The sequence below is a fragment of the Chiloscyllium punctatum genome, chromosome 40 (genome assembly GCF_047496795.1).
Source record: "Chiloscyllium punctatum isolate Juve2018m chromosome 40, sChiPun1.3, whole genome shotgun sequence".
Classification (NCBI taxonomy): Eukaryota; Metazoa; Chordata; class Chondrichthyes; order Orectolobiformes; family Hemiscylliidae; genus Chiloscyllium; species Chiloscyllium punctatum.
The window spans coordinates 67,993,394-68,013,026 of NC_092778.1; the positions used below are offsets into that span (position 1 = coordinate 67,993,394).

The following is a 19,633-nucleotide window of genomic DNA, read 5'->3' on the forward strand; positions in this document are numbered from 1 at the left end:
CCTAGAGAGATGACAAGAGAAGATTTGAGAGTGTGTTCATTTGTGTGTTGTGTGTGTGGCGGAGTGGTCATTATCTTCAACAAAGTATTGAGACCAAATAGTATTACTGATGGGTTGATTATGTCAAACAGGAGGCCACTACAATGCCTTTTCCCATTAACCTCAAATTAGATCACTTGGGATTCAGGAAGAGCGAGCCAATTGGATACAAAATTAGCTTGACAGTAAGAGACAGAGGGCAGTACTGGAGGCCTGTGACCAGCAGTGTTCCACAGGGATTGGTACTGGATCCACTGTTGTTTGTCATTCGTATGAATGATTTAAATGAGAATTTATCAGGCATGGTTAGTAAGTCGGAAGGTGACACCAAAATTGATGGTTTAGTGGACAGTGAAGAAGATTATCTAAGATTACAACAGGATCTTGATCAGATGGACCAATGGACTGAGGAGTGACAGATGGAGTTTAGTTTGTCTAAATGCGAGGTATTGCATTTATGGTAAGGTGAATCAGGGCAGGATTTCACAGTTAATGGTAGGCTCTGAAGAGTTTTGTCAAACAGAGAGACCTCACCAAGTGTCACTACGTACTGAGGTTCTACCTGTTCCTGGTGTTGCGAAGGATGGGCCTGGCCTCGCTGCCGCGGAACCCTCCGAGTAGTTGGACCGTTCCGTATCACCTGTCCTTCGTGGAGAAGTTTATGAAGAAAAACACCTTTGACCACAAGTCCATCAGGAAGTGGTCAGCACGTAGTGTCCTTGAGACCCTTCGGGAAAAGGAGAGGGTGGATCCTATCCAGCGGTTCCCTGAGCAGACTGTCAAAGCCATTTGGCAGAATGCCTCATCACCAGAACTTTCCAACAAGCACCAAGACATGGCTTGGCTGGTGGTGAGAAGGGCTCTGCCTGTGAGATCCTTTATGTACGCCCGGACTCTCAGCCGCACTGCATGCTGTCCTCGAAGCGGCTGCGGAGGGGGGAGGAGATTGTCACATACCTCCTTCTGGAATGTGCCTCCGCAGAAAAAGTATGGAGAGGAATGCAGTGGTGTTTGTCGAGATTCGTCCTGAGCAGCACCGTGACGCGGGACTCCGTGCTCTACGGTCTGTTCCCCAGGACGTACACCGAGACGAACATCAACTGTGCCTAGAGGATCATCAACTCGGTGAAGGACGCTCTCTGGGCGGTCCGAAACCTGTTGATCCTCCAGCTGAAGGAGTTGACCCCGACTGAGTGTTGCAGACTGGCACATTCCAAGGTCCAGGACTACGTGTTGAGGGACGCGCTGAAGTTTGGGGCAGCTGCCGCCAAGGCGCGGTGGGGAAAGACCACCGTGTAACATCTGCCTGCCTAAAGAAGAACAGGGGGCCCACGCAGTCAGTTAGGCTCTGCTGACGCCTCAGCTAAATATATGGACATATGATTGACAAACGTACAGACCTGTATATAAAAATGACAAATTCTGATCTCTGTATGTAAACTTTTACATATGTATGGCATGACCAACTGTACAGACCATCAAAATATTTTATAAATAAAGTATATTTTTGAAATAAAAATAAAGAAGACCTAGTGGTTCCAGTATGTAGTTATGTGAAAGTTACATCACAAGTAAACAGGGTATAGAGAAGGTGTTTAGCATGCTGCCTGCATTGGTAAGACTTTTGAATATAGGAGTTGAGATGTCATGTTGAGGTTGTACAGGTCATTGGTGAGGTCCCTTTTGGTATACGGAGTACAGTTCTGGTCAACCTGCTGTAGAAAGGATACTATTAAAGTGGAGAGAGCTCAGAAAAGATTTACAAGGATGTTGCCAGGACTGGAGGGTTTGAGTTATAAGGAGAGGCTGGATAGGCTGGGACTCTTTTCACAAGTGTAGGAGGTTGAAGCGGTTCATGAAATCATGAAGGACACAGATAAGGCAAATGGCAAGAATCTTTTCACAAGGGTAAGGGAGTTAAAAAATATAGGGCATCAGAAAAGAAAGATTTAAAAGGCACCTGAGGGATAACCTTTTCACCCACAGAGTGGCTCCTATGTGGAATGAACTGCCAGAGGGAGTGGTAGGTGCAGGTACACTTCCAACATTTAAAGGATATTTGGACAGATACATGAATAGGAAAGGTTTCAAAGGAGATGGGCCAAACACAGGCAAGTGGGACTAATTTGGGAAACTTGGTTGGCATGGATGAGTTGGGCCAAATGGTCTGTTTCCATGCTGTATGACTCAATGACTCAATGACCTGATAATTATCCATCTGACAAAGGAAGAAGGTGGAGCTGACCTGACCTCCACAATAAGCATCATCCTCCACGTGTAGATGACATTTCCCCTCCTTCCAAGCAGGAAACAGTTCTTGTAAATTGTTTTTAAAGAATCAGTTTGGGCACGCCTGTGCCTGTACCTAAACCCAGACCACCTGGCTGAGAGGTGGGGGCATTACCACTGCACAGGTCTCTTGTGTACATGTTCTAACAGTGATTGTAATGAGGTCAGCCAGGTGGACCTCATAGAATATGAGTTCCCTGACCAATCAGAGTTAACCTGATCCAATCAGGGAGCCCTGGCTGACAGATATAAACAGGCGTGTCAGGGGTTCTGTTCGCTCTGAGAGCTGGGTCAGTGTCAGGGACTCTCCAAATGTAAATAAAGGGAAACTTGGTGACAGGATACCGGCCTCTGTGGAGTTAGTTCACTCAACATACCTATGCTACTTTGAGCCGCGTGTAAGCACAACTCACACTACATACTCGGGCTCTTGTGATGCAGTGGTAGTGTGTCGACCTCTGAGCCAAGAGGACTAGGTTCAAGGCCCCTTGCTCCAGAGAAGAATAATAGTCTCTCTGAGTAGGCTAATTTGAATAAAACTGCACCGAGACACACACTCAGCAATTGCAACACTAGAACTCCCTTCCTCATCAGCATTGCCCTAGGGAAGGATGTAGACCTCCTTCTGGTAACTCTCTGGATTGGCAGAGGCAGCAACAGAAATCAGAAATGAAATTAATCAAGTTCTCAGAAGAAGACCCTGGCAGCAATCCATCAGGGAAGGCTGAAGGAGGGCTGCGTGAGCTCAGCAAGCCCATTCTGTCAATGTTTCATCAGAATGTGGAGGAAGGGAAACTCAACCAATTGTCTTTAGTCATCTGGACAGTATCTCATTGCTCATTATGTATTGACATCTGCATGGGATAATGAAATGGGAGATCTGGAAATATTCACAGTACAGCAATATAATCTATGAGTTTTAATAAGGTTTGATGGTATATTTTGATAGAAGATGGAGCTGGAGTTCTGAATGCAATCTATTCACACTCTGCTAGAGAACATAATACGACAGAATTAATTTCTGTCTCTTGTCAGTTTGATTCTCAATCATGAGCAATGTTGGTGGATGGCGGCAAGAAATGAATTGGATCCTTTTTTAATTAAAAGAAACTGAAAATTGTCATAGAAATAATCATCTTTCCTGATGCACTGGAGGGTAATTCTATCATTTCACGTCAGATGGATATATTTCAGAAATAAGCCAATGTTAGGTATGATTTATATTTCACTGCACAGAAAGACTGATGTTAATTTGCCTTGGGGAGTAATTTAGAAGCAACAAGTTAATCTCAGACTTTGCTTTAAATAAAATCAATAAAATTACCCACAATTTCTCTTCATGCACCACTTGTTTGTGATGTTAACACCAGATAATCCTCCTAGGTTAACTTATCATAATAATTATTCAAAGCTCCAAGTTTTGTTGTAGTTTGTTAACCCAACTGAGTAGGGAGTGAGACTACAAAAACTTACATTTAGATTGTACATTTAATGTAATAATACATTGCTAGGCACATCACAGGAATGTAATCATAGAAAAGTGAACACTGAGCCAAAGAATGTGATTTTGAAAATGACAGATGGTAAGTTTAAAGGAACATTTTAAAATAACAAGAAAGAAATAAGGAGTTGGAGATGTTTCGGAAGAGCACTTGGGATCTAGAGGCTGAGAGTATAGTGCAGTCACCACTGACGGGGGGTGGCAAGTGTAGGATTCATCATCCACCCATGCTGCTGTGGAGATAACCTAGGAAAGAGTAATGCTTTATCAAAGTGTCTTTGTCTGCTTCTCAATTTTATTCAGTCACAAGATTTAGGCATCACTGGCTGAGCCAGCATTTATTGCCAATCCCTAATTGCCCTAAGTGTAGTTAAGATTCAGCTACGTTACTGTGGATCTGGAGCCCCCTGTATGTGTGGAGATGATGGCCTAGTGGGGTGTTACTACTACTAGACTACTGCTCCTCGGATGCTGCCTGAACTGCTGTGCTCTTCCAGCACCACTAATCCAGAATCTGGTTTCCAACATCTGCAGTCATTGTTTTTATCTGCTAATCTAGAGACCCAGGTAACATTCTGGAGACCGACCTTGGAGATGGTAAAATTTGATTCAATAAAAAAAATGTAGATTTAAGAGTCAAAGGATGAGGCTGGAAACTTGTAAGGCTGGGGGGGCTGGGTTGACAAAGAACAAAGAAATGATCACCTTCAATGGGCAAGAAAGAGATAAGGTCAGGGTGAAATTGTATTTGTGTAATTGCATGAAGAATAGTGAACAAAACTGGGGAACTAGAACCGAACTTGCTAAAAGGGATATCATAATAGCATTGGCAGGAAAGTAGCTCAAGCCAGAACATGACTGGATAATTAACATCTTGAGTTATAAGGCTTTTCATTGAAACAAGGTGGGTAAAAAGGGAGGTAGTGTAGCAGGCTTCATCAAAGATCATAACATTGCCCTTGAATGAGATGCAGTTCCTGAATTAGAATCTATATGGTTGGAGATGAAGAACAGGAAGGGAGCCACAATCTTGTTGGGAATTAATTACAGACCTCCAAGTACTGGGGAGGAAGAAGAAATAGAAGACAGCGTTTGTAGGCAGGTTATGGAAATCTGCAGGATAAGTAGGATTGTGATAGTTGGTGATTTCACTTACTTTCGGCTAGACTGGGAAAAAGGCGCAGTGTGAAGCGTGGAAGGGGAGAAATTCCTGCAATGTGTGCCTGAGAACTTTCTAGAACAGTACATTTCCAGTCCTACCAGGGAGGGGGGCTGTGCTGGACCTGGTCCTAGGAAATGGGGTAGGCCAAGTGGAGAATGTCAGTGGAGTGCAGCATTTGGGAAATAGCAATCATAGCATAACAAGGTTCAATATTAAATTGGAAAAGGACAAAAATCAGTCAATGGTTAAGATCCCAGACTAGAAAAGGACAGATTTTAGGGGTCTAAAAAAGATGATTGGAAACACATTTTGGTGGATAAAATAATGGATGAAAAATAGGAAAATTTCAAAAGGGAGTTGAATAAGGCCAGGTACACATCCATTAGAAATAAATATAGGGTATCCAAATCGAATGTACCCTGGGTGAGTAGGTATATTGATAAGAAAATAAGGAAGGAAGTGGAGGCATACAATGCATATCAGAATAGTACTAACAGTAGAAAGCTGGAAGAGTATCTCAAATGCAAGAGAGAGGTTAAGGCTAGAAAAAGGAAGGCTAAGAGGAAACATGAGAAAAGGATTGCAGGCTGCACTAGAACTAATCGTAAAATGTTCATCAAACATATTAATAGTAAAAGATTAGTGAAGATAGAGAGTGGGGCCATAAGGAACAACAGGGTAAGCTGTTCACCGAAGCAAAAGGTATGGCTGAGTTACTAAATGAATATTTTGCTTCTGTCTTTACTAAATTAGAAGATGGTAACAATGGCCCATCGAATTGTGGGTGTTGAGCAGTACAGTGCTAGATAGAGAAGAGGTGCTGAAAAGGCTGGCAGCACCTGGCCCAGATGGGACACATTCCAGATTGCTGAGCAAAGTAAAGGAACAAATCATTGAATCATTGACAGAAACTTTCCAGTCAACTCTGAACACAGGATTAGCCCTGAGAGACTGGAGGATTGCACATATGAGCGTTGTTTAAGAAAGGGACAAAGGATAACCCAGGAAACTACAGACCTGTCAGTTTAACATCAATAGTGGAAAAACTGATGGATGCCATAACATGGGACAATGTAAATATACACTTAGAGAAAAATAAATTAAAACTAGACAGTCAACACGGCTTTGTCAAGGGCAAGTCACATTTGACTAATTTAATTGAGTTCTTTGAGGTGACACAGGAAGTGGATGAGGGTAGGGCTCTGGATGTTGTATATTTAGACTTTCAGAATGTATTTGATACAGTCCCACATGACAGGCTGGTTAACCAATTAGAAACGTTCAGGATGGATGGATCCTTGGCAGCATAGATTAGAAGTTGGCTAAAAGATAGAAACAGAGGATAGCTACAGATGGGCTTTTCTCAGATTGGAGACAAGTTGAAAGCAGTGTTCCCCAGGGACCAGTGTTGGGACCCTTGCTTTTTCTGATTTATAAAAATGATTTGGAGATGGGTGTTGAGGACAATATCTCTGAATTTGTAGCTGATACTAAGAATAATGAATGATGAAGACGATGCTGAGTGACTTCAGAGGGACATTGACGAGTTGTCCACATGGGCAGAGAAATGTGAGGGAATGCTTTTGAAAGCAGAAACACAGAGACACAATACATGCTCAATGGTACATCCCTGAGGGGAGTGCAGGAGCAGAGGGCCCTCGGGGTTCACATGATGTTGGGGGTTCACAGGGACCAGGCAAGTTGAAACTGTTGTTAAGAAGGTCTATAGGATCCTTGGGTTTATAAACAGAGGCATAGAGCATAAAGAGTATACCTCTACAAATCATTGTTCAGACCATGTTTGGAGCATTGTGTTCAGTTCAGCTTTCCTTATTTAAGGAAGGATATTAAAGCCCCCGAGAGAGTTCAAAAGGAGATTTATTAGAATGATGCCAGGAATGAAGGAACTTAGATACCAGAGTTTGGGCTCTTTCTCCTTGGAGCAGAGAAGATTAAGAGGTGACCTTACTGAGGTGTTCAAAATGAAGAACAATTTTGACAGAGTTGGTCTGTCAGTAACTAGAGGTCACAATTTCAAGATTGTCAGCAAGAGAGCTAGGAGTGAGATGAGGAGAAACGTCTTTACTCAGAGAGTCATTAGGATTTGGAATGTGCTGCCTGGGAGGGTGGGGGAGGCAGATCCCATTGGAGGTTTCAGAAGAGAGCTGGAGATATATTTGAAAGGGGTGAATTTGGAGGATGTGGAGATAGGGCTGGAGAGTGGGACTAGCTGGGTAGTTCTTTCAGAAGCCAGTACAGACACGATGGGTCGAACGGCCTCCTTCTAGACTGTAACATTCTGTGATTCTATTGTATGATGACCATGAAACAATTGTCGATTGTCAGAAAAAATCCATATGATTCATTAATGTCCTTTAGGGAAGAAAACTACCATCCTTACCTGGTCTGGCCTACACATGACTCCAGACCCACAGCAATGTAGCTGACTCTTAACAGCCCTCTGGACAATTAGGGATGGGCAATAAATGCCGGCCCAGCCAGTGATACCCATATCCCATGAACGAATAAATAAAAAGGCCAGACCAGGTAAGGACAACAGATTTGCTTCCCTAAAGGACATTAGTGAACAAGATAGGATTTTCCTGACAATCAATACTTTTAAGGTTTGAACATAGAACAGGGCAGCACAATACAGGCCTTCGGCCCTCGATGTTGTGCCGACCTTTTATCCTACTCTAGGATCAGACTAACTCACATACCCTTCATTGTACTAACTTCCATGTGCCTATCCAAGAATTGCTTAAATGTCCCTAATGTATCTGGCTCTACTATCATCACTGACAGTGCAGTCCACCACTCTCTGTGTAAAGAACCTACCTCTGATATCTCTCCTAAACCTTCCTCCAATTACCTTAAAAATATGCCCCCTCAGGATAGAAATTTCCACCCTGGGAAAAAAGTTTCGGGCTATCCACTCTATCGATGCCTCTCATCAACTTGTACACCTCTATCAAACCACCTCTCCTCCTTCTTCGCTCCAATGAGGGAACCTTAGCTCCCTCAACCTTTCTTCATAAGACATGCCATCCAGTCCAGACAGCATCCTGGGAAATCTCCTCTGCACCCTCTCTAAAGCTTGAGTTGTAAAGAAAGGTTGAATAGGCCAGGACCTTTTCTTTACTGGATGGTAGGAGGTTGAGAGATTATCTGATATAAGTTTATTAAATAATGAGCTGTATATTTTGAGTTAATAGTAGTTGTCTTTTCCCTAGGATTGGGGGATTTCAAGACCGGAGTCACATTTTTAAGAAAGACATAAAGGGCAGATTCTTTAACACAGAAGGTGATGTGTGTGTGGAACGATCTTCCTGAGTCAGAAGTCACAGGATACCAGGTTATAGTCCAACAGGTTTATTTGAAATCACAAGCTTTCAGAGAGCTGCTCCTTGGTCAGGTGAAAGGTCCAGCCTTATTTTTTGTACTGATATGCTGGGGTCTTCCATCAGTGAGGATGGGGATTTTTGTTGAGCCTCTTCCTCCGGTGAGTTGTTCATTATCTGTTACCACTCATTACTGGAAGTGGTGGGACTGCAGAGCTTAGATCTGATCAGTTAGTTATGGGACTGCTTTGCGCGGTCTGTCATTTGCTGCTTATGTTGTTGGGCACGCAAAGTAGTCCTGTTTGGGTGCTTCACATCAGCTCTGATGAAGAGTCATCCAGACTCAAAAAGTTATCTTGCTTTCTCTCCACAGGTTCTGCCTGGCCCGCCGTGATTTCCAACCTACAAAGAGTTGGCTTGTCTTGTAACTGCCCTCTCCACCTTAGCGCTAATTGAAACATGCTCATGTATTCCAATTATAACTATATTAGTTCCTGACCTGGTCTGCCCTTCTCTCCTGGTCTGCCCTCTCTCCTTCAGCCTGCGCAGGCCCCACTCTTCAAGTGATGAGTTGTGGATCAGGAAACATGGTTCATTCCCATTCCCAGCAAGCTGTGCCCTGGCTTTTCAAACATTTGTTCACAGGATGTGGGCATTGTTGGTGACACCGATATTTATTGCTCATTCCTGACTGCTCAGAGGACAATTAAGAGTCAATTACATCACTGTGGGTCTGGAATCACATGTAAACCAGAACAGGTAAGGATGGCAGTTTCCTTCATGGAGGCCATTTGTGAACCAGATCGGTTTTTACAACAATCGACAATGGTTACTGGATCACCATTAAACCAGCTCTTTATTCCAGATTGTATTTAATTCATCAAAGGGGAAAGAACCACTCCAAAATCTTCAATAGCCCTCAGTCTCTGATATGTTTTTCCAGTTATGTTGTATAGGTTTGATGAGGAAGGGGAAACAGTCAATCGGCGGGTCAGACCTGGCAAGTATATCTTCTTAATAGAACACGTACCTGCAAAATATTATCAAAAGTCTGATAAATATGGATTTACTGCAACTTAGTGAAAGAGAGAGAGTTCCTGACGGTTCAGAATACCTCAGGTTATAGAAGATAAATAATGGGCTTTACAATTACCAATCTCTGTTACCGTAGTCTCCTATAAGCTTGGTCAACTGCCTCCAAAGTAAAGGACGTCCTAGACGTTGTGCAGACTCTTAAAATTGGTGAGAGAGTTGTGCTTTGCTACCTGCCCAAGGAGACTGTAATGACCAGGGGAAAGGAAGGGGAATGAGGAATGGAAACTGCTCCCCTTCCTGACAGCGTAGGATGAATAGGTCATGTGGTCACTTTTGATTTTTTTTTGTATAAAATGTGAACAAACTGAAGTGAGATCCTGTGCTAGGACAATATCAGTAAATCCTCACTAACTATATCAGTTTTATGCTGTGGTGTACATGGTTTAAATTACATTTTGCCTTGTAACACTGAGGCTCTTCTCTTATATGGTGTTATTCATATTTATTTCAGACTTTGGCTACATAAACATGGATCATTTTTAGATGTTTGTTTATTTTCTCTACCTTTTGCTTCAGTCCCACATTCTGTCTATTCTCAAAGTTGGAAATAATTCCCATCCAGTGTTAACATATGATCATCCCCATTCTCAAATCCAACCCATTAGCAACTGTGTAAGGGCCTTTCTGTCTCTACCATCTTATTATATCTTGCTACATTTTTCAGTGATATTAGACAATATTCCCTTAGATCTTATTTTCAATTTTCGAACATAGCACACAGAACAGCTTAAATGTCCCAAATGTATTTGAGTCTACTCCCACTGCTGGCAGTGCATTCCACACACCCACCACTCTCTGTGTAAAGAACCTACCTCTGACATCTCCCCTAAACCTTCCTCCAATCAGCTCAAAATTATGCCCCTTCATGATAGACATTTCCACCCTGGGAAAAAATCTCTGGCTATCCACCATGTCTATGTTTCTCAACATCTTGTACACCTCTATCAAGTCCCCTCTCATCCTTCTTCGCTCCAATGAGAAAAGTCCTAGCTCCCTCAACCTTTCTCCATACCACACACCCTCCAGTCCAGGCAGCATCCTGGTAACTCTTGTCTGCACCCTCTCTAAAGCTTCCACCTCTTTCCCATAATGAGGCGACCAGAACTGAACAAAATATTCCATGTGTGGTCTAACCAGGGCTCTGTAGAGCTTCAGCATAACCTCACAGCTCTTAAACTCAATCCCCCTGCTAATGAAAGTCAACACACCATACGCCTTCTTCACAACCCTATCAACTTAGAATCATAGAGATGTACAACACGGAAACAGGCTCTTCGATCCAACTCATCCATGCTGACCAGATATCCTAAATTAATCTGGTCCCATTTGCCAGAACTTGGCCCATATCCCTCTAAACCCTTCCTATTCATGTACCCATCCAGATGCCTTTTAAATGTTGTAATTGTACCAGCCTCCACCACTTCCTCTGGCAGGTCATTCCATACATGCACCACCCTCTGTGTGAAACCATTGCCCCTTAGGTCCCTTTTATATCTTTCCCCTCTCACCAGTTGAATCTCTTGTCAAGAGGAAGAAGAAGGCTTATGTTAAGATGAGATGCAAAGGCTCAGTTACGGCACTTACAAATTAGCCAAGAAAGACTGAAAGAGAGGGCTAAGAAGAGCCAGGAGGGGACATGAGAAGTCATTGGCGGATATGATTAAGGAAAACCCTAAGGCTTTCTATAGATATATCAAGAATAAAAGAATGACTAGAGTAAGAGTAGGGCCAATTAGGGCGGCACGGTGGCACAGTGGTTAGCACTGCTGCCTCGCAGTGCCAGAGACCTGGGTTCAATTCCCGACTCAGGCGACTGACTGTGTGGAGTTTGCACATTCTCCCCGTGTCTGCGTGGGTTTCCTCCGGGTGCTCCGGTTTCCTCCCACAGTCCAAAAATGTGCAGGTTAGGTGAATTAGATTAGATTACTTACAGCTTCGGCGGGTCAGTGTGGACTTGTTGGGCCGAACTGTAATCTAATCTAATCAAGGATAGTAGTGGGAAGTTGTGCGTGGAGTCAGAGGAGATAGGGGAAGGGCGAAATGAATATTTTTCTCTGTATTCACATTGGAAAAAGACAATGTTGTTGAGGAGAATACTGAGATACAGGCAACGAGACGAGATGGGATTGAGGTTCACAAGGAGGAGGTGTTAGCAGTTCTGCAGAGTGTGAAAGTAGGTAAGATCCCTGGGCCTGATGGGATTTAGGAGAAAGTGAGGACTGCAGATGCTGGAGATCAGAGCTGAAAATGTGTTGCTGGAAAAGCGCAGCAGGTCAGGCAACATCCAAGGAACAGGAGAATCGACGTTTCAGGAATGAGGAAAGTGTGTCCAGCAGGCTAAGATAAAAGGTAGGGAGGAGGGACTTGGGGGAGGGGCGTTGGAAATGCAATAGGTGGAAGGAGGTCAAGGTGAGGGTGATAGGCCGGAGTGGGGGTGGGACGGAGAGGTCAGGAAGAAGATTGCAGGTTAGGAAGGTGATGCTGAGTTCGAGGGATTTGACTGAGACAAGGTGGGGGGAGGGGAAATGAGGAAACTGGAGAAATCTGAGTTCATCCCTTGTGGTTGGAGGGTTCCTAGGCAGAAGATGAGGCGCTCTTCCTCCAACTGTCGTGTTGCTATGGTCTGGCGATGGAGGAGTCCAAGGACCTGCATGTCCTTGGTGGAGTGGGAGGGGGAGTTGAAGTGTTGATCCACGGGGTGGTTGGGTTGGTTGGTCCGGGTGTCCCAGAGGTGTTCTCTGAAACGTTCCACAAGTAGGCGGCCTGTCTCCCCAATATAGAGGAGGCCACATCGGGTGCAGCGGATGCAGTAAATGATGTGTGTGGAGGTGCAGGTGAATTTGTGGTGGATATGGAAGGATCCCTTGGGGCATTGGAGGGAAGTAAGGGAGAAGGTGTGGGCGCAAGATTTGCATTTCTTGCGGTTGCAGGGGAAGGTGCTGGGAGCATGGCTCGCATGGCATCGCATGGCTCAACACTTCAACTCCCCCTCCCACTCTGCCAAGGACATGCAGGTCCTTGGACTCCTCCATCGTCAGACCATAGCAACACGACGGTTGGAGGAAGAGCGCCTCATCTTCCACCTAGGAACCCTCCAACCACAAGGGATGAACTCAGATTTCTCCAGCTTCCTCATTTCCCCTCCCCCCACCTTGTCTCAGTCCCAACCCTCGAACTTAGCACCACCTTCCTAACCTGCAATCTTCTTCCTGACCTCTCCGCCTCCACCCCACTCCGGCCTATCACCGTCACCTTGACCTCCTTCCACCTATCGCATCTCCAACGCCCCTCCCCCAAATCCCTCCTCCCTACCTTTTATCTTAGCCTGCTGGACACACTCACCTCAATCCTGAAGGAGGACCCATGCCCGAAACATCGATTCTCCTGCTCCTTGGATGCTGCCTGACCTGCGGTGCTTTTCCTGATGGGATTTATTTTAGGATTCTCTGGGAAGCCAGGGAGGAGGTTGCAGAGTCTATGGCTTTGATCTTTATGTCATCATTGTCTACAGGAATAGTGCCAGAAGACTGGAGGATAGCAAATGTTGTTCCCTTGTTCAAGAAGGGGAGTACAGACAACCCTGGTAATTATAGGCCAGTGAGCCTTACTTCGGTTGGGGGTAAAGTGTTGGAAAGGGTTATAAGAGATAGGATTTATAATCATCTAGAGAGGAATAAGTTGATTAGGAAGAGTCAACATGGTTTTGTGAAGGGTAGGTCATGCCTCACAAACCTTATTGAGTTCTTTGAGAAGGTGACCAAACAGGTAGATGAGGGTAAAGCAGTTGATATGGTGTATATGGATTTGAGTAAGGCGTTTGATAAGGTTCCCCACGGTAGGCAATTACATAAAATACGGAGGCATGGGATTGAGAGTGATTTTGTGGTTTGGATCAGAAATTGGCTAGCTGAAAGAAGACAGAGGGTGGTGGTTGATGGGAAATATTCATCCTGGAGCATAGTTACCAGTGGGGTACCGCAAGGATCTGTTTTGGGGCCACTGCTGTTTGTCACTTTTATAAATGACCTGGATGAGGGCACAGAAGGATGGTTTAGTAAATTTGCGGATGACACTAAGGATGGTGGAGTCGTGGATAGTGCTGAAGGATGTTGCAGGTTACAGAGGGACATAGATAAACTATAGAGTTGGGCTGAAAGGTGGCAAATGGAGTTTAATGTGGAAAAGTGTGAGGTGATTCACTTTGGAAGGAGTAACAGGAATACAGATTATTGGGCTAATGGTAAGATTCTTGGTAGTGTTGATGAGCAGAGAGATCTTGGTGTCGCCAGGTTGATAGGGTTGTTAAGAAGGCATACTGTGTGTTAGCTTTCATTAGTAGAGGGATTGAGTTTCAGAGCCACAAGATCATGCTGCAGCTGTACAAAACTCTGGTGCAGCCGCACTTAGAGTATTGCGTACAGTTCTGGTCACCACATTATAGTAAGCTTGTGGAATCTTTGGAAAGGGTGCAGAGAAGATTTATTAGGATGTTGCCTGGTATGAAAGGAAGGTCTGATGAGGAAAGGCTGAGGGACTTGAGGCAGTTTTCGTCAGAGAGAAGAAGGTTGAGAGATGATTTAATTGAGACGTATTAGATAATCAGAGGGTTAGAGAGGGTGGATAGTGAGAGCCTTTTTCCTCCGATGGTGATGGCTAACACAAGGGGACATAGCTTTAAACTGAGGAGTGATACATACAGATGTCTGAGGTAGTTTCTTTACTCAGAGAGTAATGGGGAGTGAGAGGGGGGGGAATGCCCTGCCTGCAACAGTAGTAGACTCACCAACTTTAAGGGCATTTAAATAGTCACTGGATAAACATATGGATGAAAATGGAATAGTGTAGGATACATAGGCTTCAGATTGGTTCCATAGGTCGGCGCAGCATTGAGGGCCAAAGGGCCTGCAGTGCACTGCAATGTTCTATGTTCACATTAAACTTATGCCCTCTAGTTCTGGACTCAGGGGTCTATGGACATGGACACCAAGTTCCCTCTGTTCCTCCACACTGCCAAGAATCCTGCCTTTAACCCTGTAATCTGCATTTAAATTCAATCTTCCAAAATGAATGACTTCACACTTTTCCAGGTTGAAGTCCATCTGAAGCCTCTTCTCAGCCCAGCTCACTCACCTCTACCTACCTTGACACTGTCCTATCCCCCCTAGTCCAGGAACTCCCCACATACGTTCGAGACACCACCCACGCCCTCCACCTCCTCCAAGACTTCCGTTTCCCTGGCCCCCAACGCCTTATCTTCACCATGGATATCCAATCCCTCTACACCTCCATTCGCCATGACCAGGGCCTCCAAGCCCTCCGTTTTTTCCTCTCCAGACGACCCCAACAGTACCCTTCCACCGACGCTCTCATTCGTTTGGCCGAACTGGTCCTCACCCTTAACAATTTCTCCTTTGAATCCTCCCACTTCCTCCAGACCAAAGGCGTAGCCATGGGCACACGTATGGGGCCCAGCTATGCCTGTCTCTTTGTTGGCTATGTAGAGCAGTTGATCTTCCGTAATTACACCGGCACCACTCCCCACCTCTTCCTCCGCTACATTGATGACTGCATTGGCGCCACCTCGTGCTCCCGCGAGGAGGTTGAGCAATTCATCAACTTCACCAACACATTCCACCTTGATCTTAAATTTATCTGGACCATCTCTGACACCTCCCTCCCCTTCCTGGACCTCTCCATCTCCATTAATGACGACCGACTTGACAATGACATTTTTTACAAACCCACCGACTCCCACAGCTACCCGGATTACACCTCTTCCCACCCAGCTCTTGCAAAAATGCCATCCCGTATTCCCAATTCCTCCTCCTCCGCCGGATCTGCTCCCAGGAGGACCAGTTCCACCACAGAACACACCAGATGGCCACCTTCTTTAGAGACTGCAATTTCCCTTCCCACGTGGTTAAAGATGCCCTCCAACGCATCTTGTCTACATCCCGCACCTCCGCCCTCAGACCCCACCCCTCCAACCGTAACAAGGACAGAACGCCCCTGGTGCTCACCTTCCACCCTACCAACCTTCGCATAAACCAAATAATCCGCCGACATTTCCGCCACCTCCAAACAGACCCCACCACCAGGGATATATTTCCCTCCCCACCCCTTTCCGCCTTCCGCAAAGACCGTTCCCTCCGTGACTACCTGGTCAGGTCCACACCCCCCTACGACCCACCCTCCCATCCTGGCACTTTCCCCTGCCACCGCAGGAACTGTAAAATCTGCGCCCACACCTCCTCCCTCACCTCTATCCAAGGCCCTGAAGGAGCCTTCCACATCCATCAAAGTTTTACTTGCACATCCACTAATATCATTCATTGTATCCGTTGCTCCCAATGCGGTCGCCTCTACATTGGGGAGACTGGGCACCTCCTAGCAGAGCGCTTTAGGGAACATCTCCGGGACACCCGCACCAATCAACCACACCGTCCCGTGGCCCAACATTTCAACTCCCCCTCCCACTCTGCCGAGGACATGGAGGTCCTGGGCCTCCTTCACCGCCGCTCCCTCACCACCAGACGCCTGGAGGAAGAACGCCTCATCTTCCGCCTCGGAACACTTCAACCCCAGGGCATCAATGTGGACTTCAACAGCTTCCTCATTTCCCCTTCCCCCACCTCACTCTAGTTCTAAACTTCCAGCTCAGTAACTGTCCCCTTGACTTGTCCAGACTTGTCCTACCTGCCTATCTCCTTTTCCACCTATCCACTCCACTCTCTCCTCCTTGACCTATCACCTTCATCCCCTCCCCCACTCCCCCATTGTACTCTATGCTACTTTCTCCCCACCCCCACCCTCCTCTAGCCTATCTCTCCACGCTTCAGGCTCACTGCCTTTATTCGTGATGAAGGGCTTTTGCCCAAAACATCGATTTCGAAGCTCCTTGGATGCTGCCTGAACTGCTGTGGTCTTTCAGCACCACTAATCCAGAATCTGATTTCCAGCATCTGCAGTCATTGTTTTTACCCAGCTCTGCATACTGTCAATGTCCCAATGCAACCTACAACAGCCCTCCACACGATCCACAACTCCACCAACCTTTGTGTCATTGACAAACTTAGTATCCTACCCTTCCACTTCCTCATCCAAGTCATTTAAAAATAAATCACAAAGAGCAGAGGTCTCAGAACAGATCCCTGCAGAACACCACTGATCACCGCGCTCCAGGTTGAATACTTTCCATCTTCTACCTCCCTCTGTCTTCTATGGGCCAGCCGATTCTGCATCCAGACAGACAGGTTTCCCTATATCCCATGCCTCCTTACTTTGTGAATGAGCCTACCATAGGGAACCTTACCAAACACCTTGCTAAAGTTCATGTACAGCACATCCACTGGTCTACCTTCATCAACATGTTTTGTCACATCCTCAAAGATTTCAATAAGGTTTGTGAGGTATGACCTGCCCCTCACAAAGCCATGCTGACTATCTCTAATCAAACTATGGTTTTCCAAATAATCACAAATCCTGTTTCTCAGAATCCACTCCAGTATTTTGCCCACCATTGACATAAGATTGACTTGTCTGTAATTCCCACGATTATCCCTATTCCCTTTCTTGAACAAGGGAATAATATTTGCCACCCTCCAATCATCTGGCACTACTCCTGTAGACAGTGAGGACACAAAAATCATCACCATGGGCGCAGCAATCTCTTCCATCACTTCCTGTAATAACCTCGGGTATATCCCATCTGGCCCAGGGGATTTGTCTATCCTTATGTTTTTCAAAATTTTCAGCATATCCTCCTTCCTAACATCAACCTGTTCCAGTATCTCAGTCTGTTTCACACTGTCCTCAGAAACATCAAGGTCCCTCTCAGTAGTGAATACTGAAGCAAAGTATTCATTAAGAACCTCTCCGACTTCCTCCGACTCCAGGGTGCACGTTCCCTCCACTATCCCTGATCGGCCCCATCCTCACTCTGGCCATCCACTTGTTCGTCACATAGGTGTAGAATAACGAGGTGATACATGATGGAGAGCTGAGTGAAATGGAGATATGAGTGACATGATGAATGAGAAGGTGACAAATGATTAGTGATGATATGAAGAGTAATGAGTGATGAAGTGAGAAGTGAAGTATTATGTAAATGAAGTGAAGCGATGAGTGATAAATTACTGAAGTGATGAGGTGAAGAAAGATGAATGATGCAGTGATGAAGAGATGTGTGAGGATTGATGAACAAATGGATGATGAGGGATGAAGTGAGGATTGATGAGTGAAGAGGTGAAGAAGATGAATGATGAAGTGATGAGTTTGGATTGATGAATAAAGAAGTGATGGATGACAATGACCAAATGGTGCAGTGATTAAGGCCTGAAGTGATGATGGACCAAGTGCTGCTTCCTCTGGAATAGTTCCCCACTTGGTCCAGGTTTCTTTGAGCCTCTCTGGCAGTTGTGCAAACAAAGGGAAAGAAATGGAAATCCAACCGAGAGACTGCACAGTTAGAGAAGATGCATGTCTCAATGTAACCTGATATATTTAAATTGCATGACTCTGTGATTTTGTTGTGTAATTGAAGTAACTGTCAGCGACTCTATTTGATAAAGGCCCCAGTTAGACAATATCTGATCCCAGCTTGGTGAGCTGGCGAATTAACATGCTCACTCTTCCAGCTCATTCAGGAGCCTGAAATGAGTCCCTTTCCATCCTGTCTTGCTTCATCACCTCATCCGCTTCTGTCCAGCCAAGTGTGAAGCCAAGACAATAGTGGGTGATAATGGAAAAAGGAAGTGTGAGTGTAGAGCTGCAAAAACTGAGATGGAGAAGAATCCAGAAGTTAGGCTACTTTTGGAATATTGTGTACATTTCTGGTCTCCTTCCTATCAGAAGGATATTGTGAAACTTGAAAGGTTTCAGAAAAGATTTACAAGGATGTTGCCAGGGTTGAAGAATTTGAGCTATAGGGAGAGGCTGAACAGGCTGGGGCTGTTTTCCCTGGAGCGTCGGAGGCTGAGGGGTGACCTTATAGAGGTTTATAAAATTATGAGGAGGTGTGGATAGGGTAAATAGACAAGGTCTTTTCCCTGGGGTGGGGGAGTCCAAAACGAGAGGGCATAGGTTTAGGGTGAGAGGGGAAAGATATAAGAGAGACCTAAGGAGCAACTTTTTCACACAGAGGGTGGTACATGTATGGAATGAGCTGCCAGAGGAAGTGGTGGAGACTGGTACAATTACAGCATTTAAAAGGCATCTGGACGGGTATATGAATAGGAAGGGTTTGGAGGGATATGGGCTGGGTGCTGGCAGGTGGGACTAGATTGGGTTGGGATATCTGATAGGCATGGACAGGTTGGACCGAAGGGTCTGTTTGCGTGTTGTACATCTCTATGACTCTATGAATCTAAATGGACCGAGCAAGTGTTGAATGGAATGAATTCAGGACGAATCTCAGGAGAAGATGGTTCAGTTACTGTGATGACTTGGAGGAGCCAGTGTTGGACTGGGGTGGACAAAGTTCAAAATCACATGACACCAGGTCATAGTCCAACAGGTTTACTTGGAAGTACTAGCTTTTAGAGTGCTCCGAAAACTCGTATTTCCAAATAGCTTTGTTGGACTATAACATGGTGTTGGGTGATTTTGAACAGTTACAGTGAGGAATGCTGCCTGGGGACCTTGGAAGGATGGGTGGGGGTGGGGGGAGGGGGTGGTGTTCATAATGAGAATGGTAAGCTGTATGGGAGGTCTCACGCTGGGTAGTGAAGGATGTGATGGAAGGAAGGGAATTGTTTCGATTGCTGGAGAGAGAATGAAGTGTTGTCAGCTGTTCTTGAGAGAGGAATAAATAAAGAGCAGCACACACTCTTTCTGTTAAAGTGAGCTCATTGAATAGTTCCACTGTACAGCATCCAACTCCTCCAGTCATGATGATTTACAGCACGTGTACTAAGGACAATGAGTCCCTTCCACAGCCTCGTGTCTTCCACCTCCAGTGAGGCTTCTGAGAGAACTCTAGCTCAGCTTTGTCACATTCCTTCCATTGCCTTGGAAACTAAAATAGAGGCTTTTAATCAGGAAAGGACTCCTCCCTCCTTCATCAACATGGCATTCAGGATTAAAACCATCAGAATGAGCACATGGAACACAAGCACATGTTTAGTTTTCCACACAGAGCTCCCACTTTCCATCATTGAATTTCCACCGTGGGGATGTAAGAATAAGGATGCAGTTGAAGTTCTCACA

The 19,633-nt window shown here is 45.3% G+C and overlaps 1 protein-coding gene across 2 annotated transcripts in view; it reads right to left on the reverse strand.

The window, feature by feature from the left end:
* Window positions 1-1,081: 1,081 nt before the first annotated feature.
* Window positions 1,082-19,633, reverse strand: part of itpripl2 (ITPRIP like 2) — a 44,879-nt gene continuing 26,327 nt past the window's right edge. Inside the window, exon 2 of one of the 2 annotated variants that reach the window (XM_072560192.1) lies at window positions 1,082-1,349. The gene's annotated coding sequence lies outside the window, so the exon portion shown is untranslated. Of the gene's footprint in view, window positions 1,350-9,187; window positions 9,363-19,633 lie in introns of those variants that run through there. The other variant, XM_072560190.1, reaches the window with a different exon arrangement.